Source organism: Panicum hallii, chromosome 5, assembly GCF_002211085.1.
Source record: "Panicum hallii strain FIL2 chromosome 5, PHallii_v3.1, whole genome shotgun sequence".
Classification (NCBI taxonomy): domain Eukaryota; kingdom Viridiplantae; phylum Streptophyta; class Magnoliopsida; order Poales; family Poaceae; genus Panicum; species Panicum hallii.
The window spans coordinates 14,750,092-14,760,310 of NC_038046.1; the positions used below are offsets into that span (position 1 = coordinate 14,750,092).

Consider the following 10,219-nt stretch of genomic DNA (forward strand, 5'->3'; position numbering starts at 1 on the left):
TAACGAATTAAGAATAATGGCTCTACATTATATGTGGATTTGGATAGAAATGAATCATGAGCTTAATAAATAGCATCAACTTTATTTTTTGTATGAAAAAAATATGTGATAGATTGCATGGAAACCAAAATCCAAAACAAATATATTGTTTGTGTATTTTTGATTGAATATGTGGAAAGAGTGTAACCGAAGAACTTGCCAACATCAGTCCTAAGGATATTTGAAAGTGACCTCCATGATATAAGAAGAAATCCAACAACCTCCATGATATAAGAAGAAATCCAACAAACATTAGATGAAAACCACAACTGCATCTACCATGCTTATAGCTACTCTCATTTGTACTTCTCATTTTTTGTGGTTATATTTTTTTCTCTTATCGATTACATTTACGATATGCCGAAAAGTTGTTGGTTGCTCTTCCACGAAGCTGAACCCTATAAGTCGGTTATGGTTTGCACATGAGCTAGAAATGTAGTTTTTGGCCTGTTGTCACCCTTTGTGTTCTTGTACAGTTGTAGCAGTGCTTATCCCCTTCCCACTACAAGTGAACTCTTTTTTTCTTATTTTATTTTTCTTCTCCTATTTCATTAAAATTATGTAAAATATCTTTCCATTATTTTACTCTACTATGGTGATTAATGCTCAGGTTGGTAGGATACAAGAATGAGGCCAACTATTCTCCTTGGCATGCACCAGGAAATTGAGGTGATTGTTAATATGCTAGATCCAGATCACACTCTCAGTAGTGGCAGCAATGGTATAATATTTTTGATTGCATGACTACTCAATGGCGTTGCAAAAGCTGCTAGCATTTCTTTATTAATCCTAATGTAAAATATTATAATACATTATGTTTGGTTCCATGTCATGTTTATAAGTTTTAATACATTTGTACCTAACATTTTGTTTTGTTTGTAGTACTGTACATATAATTATTTGCTTCATTTGTCTACTAGTGATTTATGAAAGTTTAAATGAATATAAAGTTATAGTCCTACATCATCATTTTATATGTATCATGATTTTGAGTTATTGTAGCATACAAAGTCCTCTTATATTGGTGTTTACGTTGTAGAATGAGCATGACATATATCAATTTATAAGCATGATAATTACATATGTTTCTTATTAAGAAATTTGAACATCTGCCATTTCAATAGCGGCCTAGAGAGTTCCTTGATCGTATCTACAACTTTATTTAATATCTTATTTAGTTACAATCATAAATTTACAATCATACGGCATTTTCCAAGATCACCATGTTCATGGCTCACTTGTCATTTTAGTGAATACATTAGAGTTTCTTGAGCTTAATTTGCGCCCCATACTGTGGCTGCAGAGTGGAGATTGCACAAGGTGCATGCGTGTAAGATGGCGAGAGCTCGAACAAGAAGTTTTGCAGAATCATAGTCAAGCCCATCTTGGCCTCCAGTAACGCGAAGTTCTGACCCACACAGATCCGTGGCTCCCAACCGAACGGAAAGAATGCCAGCGCATCTTTGGATGCCTTGGAGACACCCTCCTCGAACCTTTCTGGCCTGAACTCGTCGACATCTTCTCCCCAGACCTCTGGATTGTAGTGGATGCACACAATTGGCAATGCAAATATGACACCAGGTGGGTACTTGATACCTCCAAGCTGTGTCTCCTGATATGTCTCCCGGCCAATTAGCAGTATAGGTGGGTACAACCTCAGAACCTCATGTAATATCATTGTAACCTGCAACATAAAAAGCTAGAGCTTCTTTAGAGTTGTGACTTGAACGAGAATATCACACAATACCATGTCTTGTTATTTTTTGTACTCACAGTTTTGAGCTGATATATGCCCTCAGAGTCGGGCTGGTTCTTCCCAAAGACGCGAAGAACCTCCTCCCTCGCATGGTCTTGCCACTCAGGATGTATGCTCAGAACCACCATTGTCCATGTGAGCAGCACTGCGGTCGTCTCCATTCCTGCGAAGTAGAATAGCTTCAGCTCCCCGATTATGTCCTCTGTAGTCATCATTGGCCCTGCACTCCCGCTTACCTGGCTTTCTTTAGTGTTGGACTCTAGTAACAATACTAGCAGATCGTCGTTGTTGAGACCCTCCTTCGTTGCCCTCTCCCTCTTTGTGATTATGCCTTTCAGGAGTTCCTCGACTTCACGCGCATTTGCCTTCATCCTTTTATTTAACTTGGTTGGTAGGAACCTGCATAAGGATCGGAAATGAACTTTCTCAATTCTTCTTTTTTTCATTCAGCAGCTGCTGGGCCGGTATTTTTCAGATTTGCTACAGTTCAAAGTTGTTCTGATAGTTCCTTATTATTATGGTGATAATCGGTTATGATAAATCTGTTGCTGAAACTTGTAATAAGAACGGCGATGCGCACTCAACATGTGAAGAGGTTGGGATGTTTGTTTAATTTCAGTACTAAGTGCAATCTGCGCTACAATTTTAGATAGATATTTATACAAGCTCACCTGTAAGCTGGGATGTGCATCGTGCGTGCCATCTGTACAGCATTTTGTGCCTGCTCCGATTGCAACTGGAAGATCCTTCTCCCTTCACTGAAGCTGCTCCCGAATGCCGCGCGGGAAATGACGTCGCCTGTGAGATTTTGGAACTCTGGCCACACATCTATCTCCTGCATACCATCAGACCCGACAGAGTCCTCCCATCTGCGTATCAGCTCACTGGTACAGGCAGCGAAAGCAGGCAACATCCTTTGCAAAAAAAACCAAACAATTCGCGGTTTCAACTGTGCACACATATCGAACCTGAACCTCTGTTGTCAAGCATTTATAAGCTTCAAGAATTTCACATGACATCAGTGTTTGAGGAAGTGACCTTGAGCTTTTTGAGATTGAAGGCATGGTTGATAATCCTCCGGTGCGTGACCCATTTCTGGCCTTGGTGGGTCGTCAGGCCATTGGCCAGCAGCCTCTCAACCCAAAGAATCGACTTTTGCTTCCCGAAGTTGCTGTGCTTGTTCACCACGGTTTTGTTGTGAATATAGGCAATTGCAGTATTAAATTCTATATAAAATAAATTATGATAAACACATAAACTACCATGTATAGATTTAACATATTAGACAATAGCCAGGATCTTAGGGTACATACTATTTTTTAGCATTACAGAATTTTCATTAATTCGAGGCAGGATTACAATCAGCGGCCGCTAAACCCATTAACCACTCTGGGATATAGTCTAGTCAAAACTGGGAGCATTCGGTGTCCGACCTCATACAAGCACAACTATGGACAACTGAGTTTGCAACCCTACGCATCCAAGCTATTTTGAAATCACTAAAACTCCTGCCTATCTCTATGATATCAAAATAAAGACCGCTTATTGACAATCTGATGCTGTCGCTAGATTCTAGCATCGTCTTCAACTCGCTGCAATCCACTTCAAGTACAGCTTGACCGAAGCCACATTCAATTGCCAGCTCCAGACCTTCCTTTGCCGCCATTGCTTCTGCTGTCAGCACGTCCGGCACAGAACCAAGCCATCTCGTTGCACCTGCCAGCACCCGGCCGTCATGATTTCTTATGACCACTCCAGCACTGCCTGTACACGTGGCAATGTCGAAGGCTGCATCAGTGTTTAATTTCACCCATCCTTCATCAGGCCGTCTCCACATAGCCGTGGCACTCGGTCTATTTGTCTTGAACGGCATTTTCAGGGAAGCCAGGTCCTGCAGCAACGAGGAGATATAACGCACGAAGCACCTGGTTCCCATACCTTCCGCCCATGCCGCCGCAAGTTCCTCCCTGTCCACAGCGTCCAGGCTCCATATACCACCATCGCCGCCACACTAGGCGAGCACACCTCTGCCTGAAGCAAATCCATCGCCAATGTGCAAGGGTGGAGATTCGGAACTGTCACCCCCGAGAACTTCTTGACTTCGGCCCAGAAACTTTAAGCAACCGGGCATTGGAAGATCACGTGATACAAATTTTCTTCGGGATCACCACACAATTCACAGTAGCTTTCCGGCGCGATATGTCTCCGCTTGAGCTCCATCTTCGATGGCAAGAAGTTGTGTAGCACTCGCCACCAAAAACACCCGTATCTTTGGAGGCACATTCATCTTCCAAACCATATACCTGGCCCGGTCCTCCCTCGACGCTCTCGCTTCTCCGGTCGCAGCCATGGTCTTTGCAGCTTGTTTATCTTTTAGCAGCCTGTACGCTGATCGCACCGAATATAATCCATTTTTCTCAAAAGCCCAGGCAGTCACATCCGTCCGCATTCTAAATCCCAGTTTTATCTTCAGCACTTCATCTCGGGGTACATGTTTAAAAAGTAGATCAGATCACATAACATGTTTTGAATCTTGGTTGGAGAGCCGACGACGACGAACCAATAATATGAGAGTACCTCAATTGGTCCTTAGCAATTTTGAGAGTACCTCAACGAACCAATAATACATCTTAATGCTCTGTACCAAATCTGATAGATGTGTTTGATATGAACCTGCTCAATTTGCTCACAACAAAAGATATATCGGACCTCGTTGCGCTAGCTAAGTACATAAGTGAACCAATAATATAAGAGTACCTTAATTGATCCTTAGCAATTTTCTTATTTCTTGTGAAGTATCACACTAGGATCATATGGTGTTGGAGATGACTTGCTACCCATGTAACCTAACCAGCTCAAGACCTTTTCCACGTAATGGGATTGTGACAAAGTAATTATATTATGGTCCTTAATAAGCTTAATGTTGAGGGTCACACCAGCTTCTCCCAGATCTTTCATATGAAAACTCTTTGATAAGAAAGACATGATATCATTAATCGCCTCAATATTTGTGCCAAAAATCAGTATGTCATCCACGTACAGGCATAACATAACTCCTTGACCCCCACCATAGCGATGGTAAACTCATCTATCAGCCTCGTTAATGACAAAGGCTGCAAAAATTAAGGTTCTGTCAAACTTCTCATGCCATTGCTTAGATGCTTGTTTAAGACCATGCAAGAATTTTAACAACTTGCATGCCTTGCTTTCTTGACCATTAGCTACAAATCCATCTGGCTGATCCATGTAAATCTTCTCATCCAACTCTCCGTTTAGGAAAGCTGTCTTAACGTCCATCCGATGTACAATAAGACCATACGAGGCAGCCATGGAAAGTAGTACTCGAATAGTGGTCAATCTAGCAACGGGTGAGCAAGTGTCAAATAAGTCTTCTTCTTCCTTTTGTGTGTAACCTCTAGCTACAAGTTAAGCCTTATACTTCTTAATATTACTATCAGGTCTAAGCTTTTTCTTGAACACCCACTTACAACCAACTGATTTGCAACTATAGGGTCGTTCAGTTAATTTTCAGATCCCATCAGATAGAATCCAGTCCATCTTGTTATGAACATCTTTTTTCCAATTATCCGCATCAGGAGATATGTATGCCTCTGCAATAGACGTGGGAGTGTCATCCACAAGGTATACGGTGAAATCATCACCAAAACATTTTATAACCCTCTATCTCTTACTCCTCCTAGGAACTTCACCGTCATCCTTCTAAGAATTTTCTCATTCTCGACAGGTTGTTTAGAAAACAACAGGTGCAGTAGGTTCAGGAGTTATCTCAGTAGAAAATATAGAAACGCTATGTATATTTTTCATTGGAAACATATTCTCAAAAAATATTGCATCACAATATTCCATAATAGTATGAACATGCATATCAGGTACATCAGATTTAACTACTAAAAATCTATAAGCAATGCTCCGCTGAGCATACACCCAGAAAGACGCAATCCACTATCTTAGGTTCCAACTTACGTTTCTTTGGAACAGGTACATTGACTTTCGCAAGCAACTCCAAGTGCGCAAATAAGAGAGCGATGGTTTTCTCCCAATCCACATCTCGTATGGTGTTTGATCTTTATTCTTGTTTGGAACTCTATTCAGGACATGATATGAAGTCAACGGAGTCTCCCCCACCATGCCTTAGATAAACTAGCAGTGTCCAATATGGCGTTAACCAAGTTAGTTAGGGTGCGATTTTTCCTCTCAGCAACCCCGTTTGATTTGGGTGAATAGGGAAACGTCATCTCATAAATAACACCATGTTTCTCACAGAGTTCATTAAATTTTTTGGAGAAATACCCACCACCACTATCAGATCTTAGAGGTTTGATCTTTCTCTCTAGTTGATTTTTAACTTCATCTTTATAATCTTTTAAAGTAATCTAACATTTTATCCTTAATTTGCAACAAAATAAACATAGTAAAATCTAGTCGCATCATCAATCAACGTCATGAAATATTTCTTTCCACCTTTTGTCAACACACCATTCATCTCACAGATATCAGAATGTATGAGTTCTAGAGGTGCCAAATTTCTCTCCTCAGCCGACTCTTGAGGTTTTCGAGGTTGCTTCGATTGCACACAGCTATGGCACTTAGAATCTTTGACAATGGTGAAATTCGGAATTAAACACATGCTGGAAAGATGAGATATTAAACTAAAATTAACATGACATGAACGAGAATGCCAAACACTCCCATCATCATTAATGCCACCGCAAATATGGTTCACTGATTTATTACAAAATTCTATAAGGGAAAAGCGAAACAAGTCTCCGCTATCATAGCCTTTACCAACAAATTATCCATGCTTAGACACTACTAATTTATTGGACTCTAAAACTACCTTAAAACCATCCCTACACAAAAGGGAGCCGCTCACGAGATTCTTGTTGATAGAAGGAACATGCTGCATGTTCTTCGGTTGCACGATCTTTCCCGAAATCAACTTCAGATCTACCGTGCCAACACCATGAACAGAAATATATGACCTATTATCTATTAGGACGAAAGAACCCCGAGCGACCTGGTAAGAAAAATACATAGAGATATTAGCACACACATGAATATTAGCACCTGTATCAAGCCACCAACTAGTAGATTGAAATACTGAAAAAGCAATAGGTAAATTACCATACCCATCTCCAGTGCCGCTCGCGGTCACCGTGTTGACATTCTTGGATCCAGAACCATTGCTAGCCTTCTCCTTGCGATTTGCACAGTTTGGACAATCCCTCGCAAAATGTCCCCCATCACCGCACGTGAAGCAAGCTCCTTTAGTGTTTGTAGTCGTCTTCTTCTTGAAAGTAGTAGTCTTGACAGACTTGGTGGTAGCCTTCCCTTTATTCTTGCTGTCTGGATGGTTCTTCTGCACCATGTTTGCGCTGGAGTGACCCTCACCTCCTTTCTCAGAAGCATCCTTAGGCCAAGCCTTCTCCTCAACTTCAAAAGAGATGCTATCAGATTTTCAACTGATATTTGTTGTATCTTGTGTTTCAGAGCTGTGGTGAAGTTCCTCCATACGGTAACTTTGCAATCATGCACCCAGCCACAAACTTATCAGGAAAATAATGCTTCAGGAGTTCGAGTTCCTTCACATGGATGGATCTATATGTTATTAGCCTGCTCTACCACAGAATGGATGTTCACCATCATAAAGTCATGAAAGCTCTCCATGGTATACAGTTCACTGCCCACATCAGCTGCATCATATTTTGCAATCATCCCACTGCTCTTTTGCATTTGTTATGTGCATGTCCACATCAACCAGACATCAGCAAGAACACTTATAACGCAGCCCATAAAGAGATTGTTGGCATACGTGAACTTCTTCCTTTCCTCAGGAGAATGTTCACCTGCTGGTATGCCAAGCCTCGCTTCTCATGCATACATTACAGTCAGTCAGAAATGAATCTTGACTTGCCATCTCTTAAAGTGCACGAATCTTGACTTGCCATCTTTTAAAGTGCACACCAGAAAATTTTTACGGCCTCAGTGCATTAGCAAAATCAGCCATTGTAAAATCAATTGATTGCCTATCATAAGGATTTTGGATTGTTGAAAATATAGACAATTGCAGTATTAAATTTCGTATGAAATAAATCATGATGAACAAATGAACTAGCATGCATAGATCTAACATACTAGACAATATAAATAGCATAGACATGATCTCAGGGTACATGCTTAAGAAGTAGATCAGATTATATAATAATATGTACTGAGTCTTGGCTGGAGGGCTGACAACTGCCGCTGCTGGAGACGACAAAGGCGGTTGGTTCATGAGGTGACGGAGTTGGGTGGAAAATACGCCGTGGTGAAGACCTTGAGCAGTCGCGCGAAGCGCTTTTCAGAAACCTTATTTGTCCTCTACTGGTACAGGATCCCAAAGACGAGGGGTTCCGGAGACCCGCTCTCCCGTTCGCCGGTGCACGCCGGCGCTTGGGATAGGAAAGGCTATGGTGGCGGCGCAAGTAGTGAGAAGAGGCAAAACCCTATCTTATTTTTATATATTTTTTATGGAGACCGTTGGTATATATATAGAAAAGTCAACCGCCATCCCTCACCTCCACCAATAAGGTGGAACTAAACTTGCACCATCCTTTGCTTAGGTACGGGAGCCTTTGAAATTTACTAAAATTTATAAAATTATTAATAGGCCAAGCCCGCTGAAATTCTAGCAGATCTCTCGCATCAGCTTACGGTCGTTCACGGTTACTCTCGGCTCGGGCCCGAACCAGGTCATGGCGACATTACCTGCCATTAATTTCGGCGAGATCTCATGAATGTGAAGTTGTGAACGAACAAGACAGCAATCACTGAATTGATTGCGAGGGGATCTGTTTGGTTGGAGGGATCGGGTGGGACGGAACCGTTCCATCCCACTTTTTGACTTATTTGGTTGGTGGACAAGGTGGAACCGAACGGTTCCAGTACGGAATATTCCATCCATATGCGGAACCGTCCGGTACCAAAAAAATCGCGGTACGCGTCCGTTCCGGAACAAGCGCGTCCAGCCCCGCGTCCGCGGGGGGAGCAGGGGCGGCGCGCGGCGGGCGGGGGAGCAGGGCGGCGCGCGGGCCGCGGCGGAGCAGGGGCGGCCGCGGGGGAGCGGGGGAGCGGCGGAGCAGGGCGGCCGCGGGGGGAGCGGCGGAGCGGCGGAGCAGGGGCGGCCGCGTGGGGAGCGGGGGAGCGGCGGAGCAGGGCGGTCGCGGGGGGAGCGGGGGAGCGGCGGAGCAGGGCGGCGCGCGGGGGAGCGGGGCGGCGCCGGGGGAGCAGAGGCGGCGCGCGGGCCGTGGCGGAGCAGGGCGGCGCGCGGGGAGCGGGGCAGCGCCGGGGGAGCAGGGGCGGCGCGTGGGGAAGCGGGGCTGGCGCGCGGGAGGAGCAGGGGCGGGAGCTAGGTGCACCTGATTCTCAGACCAAACAAGAAACGGAACCATTCCGTTCCACTTTAATTCTCGAACCAAACAAAAAATTAGAACGGTTCCATTCCAACTACCAAACAAGAAATGGAACTATTCCATTCCAAGAATCTGGAATGGAACGGTTCCGTCCTACCAGATTCTCCAACCAAACAGATCCTAGGTACCGTGCTGCCTGGTGATGCTGTGGTCGAAGGGAAGCGCTCGGGGAGCGACGGCGTGCGACGCAGGCGGCATGGGCCGGGTCGCCGGGAGCACGCTGCCGCGGCGAGCCGGCCGAACTCCTTCATGTCGCCGGAGGGGAAGCTGTACACCGTGCCAGGTAGGCCCTGCGCGCGGGCGGAGCCAGAGCCGCTCCAGCGCCGCCAGCCACACCACAGAGCCGCCAGGGCCCCGAGCGCGCAGATCAGCGAGCTCCACCGCAGCGCTGCTGGTGATGCGCCGTGGATCGCCATGGCCCGTCTCTCGCAGGTCTGTGACCTCGCTCCGTGTGCTGTTGCGTGGGACGGTCGGAGGAAATCTGTGGGCGGTTAAACCTCGGAGAACTCAGATAAGGCCGCTCCTTCCACGCTTCCGCCAGGTGTCATTTGAGACGAAGAAGACTCGTCTTTGTGACTTGTGAGAAGCTGCAGCGACTCTGCTTAGCATAATAGTCTCACAGAGCAAAGACAGCTCGCGTGATTGAGCACCTGACTTCATTGATCGCGTGTACTGAAAACTAGTACTACACGGAAGCATGATCGGGGCCAGCCAGACTTCTGAACTCACACGGTTTGTTGTCCGTGTCCCAGACTCCCAGTAGAGCACAAATGGCAAGATACAGTAGCGACTCTGTTTTTTTTTAAAAAAAAAGAAATAAGGACCGTCTCAACTCTGTCCAGCAGTCACCATGCCGTTAGCAAAGTGGTGGTGGTAACGGCGGGCCGCGGAAGCATGGTACCAAGGCCTGTTTTGGTCGGAACACACTGGCCAGGCAGGACCAGGGCTGGAA

At 44.9% G+C, this 10,219-nt stretch overlaps 1 pseudogene; it reads right to left on the bottom strand.

Annotated features, from left to right (window-relative positions):
* Positions 1 to 1,297: 1,297 nt before the first annotated feature.
* LOC112894127 lies at positions 1,298 to 9,882 on the bottom strand (annotated as a pseudogene).
* Between the last annotated feature and the right edge of the window lie 337 nt (positions 9,883 to 10,219).